The following is a 1255-nucleotide window of genomic DNA, read 5'->3' on the forward strand; positions in this document are numbered from 1 at the left end:
GATAGATAGATAGATAGATAGATAGATGATAGATAGATAGATCTAAACTTCATCTAAACTGAAATATTCTCATTATAAACGTGTTCATTGAAATTTGTTCAGAAAGACTGATTTTAGAGGGATTGCGCGTTCATTAAACCTCTCGTCGTGCTGTGTGTGGTATAGTCTAGTATAATTCTTTATTAGGTACGTTTATTATACAGTATAATGATCGTCTGTGCTTAGTATCGTAGTATGTGTAGTATAGTAGCCTATCGTGAGTACGGATATTTCTCTTGTGCGTCCGCGCTTTTACAATATTTACGGGAAAGGAAAGTTTCAGGAAGTAGAGAAACTCAAAGCTCTTCTGCTTTCAAAACGCAATCATAAAACATTTACTGAAGAAATCCGCGTGTGTGTAAAGATCGCAGGAATAATCTGTTCTAAGACGAAGAAAAGTGTTTTGGAGATTGTGTTTTCGTGTAGATCAGATCAGATCTGACAGGTAAAATCACTTCACATTAATGACGGTACAATGTGTCAAATTCTACACGAGCTGATTTTGCGCGGATATACAATATACTCCGAATAAACAGCTTTAAATACCTGAACTTTAGTTAGTTTTCTTAGATAATATAGCAGATTCCTGAAAGATTGTTGAACTGATCTGATCTTGTGTACAAAGATACGCCGATTATAAACAACAAAACAGTGTTTCATAAAGTCACACAATATATTCAACCCCGTTTAAAAACAGAAAGTAGTTCACTTTCTTATTTTGAAGTCTCACACATAGAACATATAGACCTAGTGTGTTTATATATGTATGTTTGTGTGTGTATATACACGCACACACACACACACAAAACATTATTTATCATTTTTATTAATAAAGACCTCCTCAGATGTCAGATGTAGCTCAGGTTATTTATTATAATTCTGTGCATTTGCATACACATATACACCTGTCCTAATATATAAAAATATATATATTTACATTAGTTATCAGTGTTGGGGTAACGCATTACAAGTAACGCGAGTTACGTAATCAGATTACTTTTTTCCCAAGTAACTAGTAAAGTAACGCATTACTTTTTAATTTACAAGAGAATATCTGAGTTACTTTTTCAAATAAGTAGCGCAAGTTTTTTTTTTTTTCCAATTTATTGATTGACAGCTCTGGTGTCCCCATGGTGACAGAAATCAGAAGATGTTACTGTAGTTCTAAAATAAATATGAATATGCATTAATTAATCTCACTCACAAAAAAAAAAAA

At 32.5% G+C, this 1255-nt stretch overlaps 1 protein-coding gene across 1 annotated transcript in view; it reads left to right on the forward strand.

Moving 5' to 3' along the window:
- Positions 1–320: 320 nt before the first annotated feature.
- Positions 321–1255, forward strand: part of LOC107754415 (inhibitor of nuclear factor kappa-B kinase subunit beta-like) — a 31518-nt gene continuing 30583 nt past the window's right edge. The window contains exon 1 of the mRNA XM_016570851.1: positions 321–484. The gene's annotated coding sequence lies outside the window, so the exon portion shown is untranslated. The remainder of the gene's footprint in view (positions 485–1255) is intronic.

The sequence above is a fragment of the Sinocyclocheilus rhinocerous genome, unplaced genomic scaffold, assembly GCF_001515625.1.
Source record: "Sinocyclocheilus rhinocerous isolate Xijiao unplaced genomic scaffold, SAMN03320098_v1.1 scaffold1223, whole genome shotgun sequence".
NCBI classification, from domain to species: Eukaryota; Metazoa; Chordata; class Actinopteri; order Cypriniformes; family Cyprinidae; genus Sinocyclocheilus; species Sinocyclocheilus rhinocerous.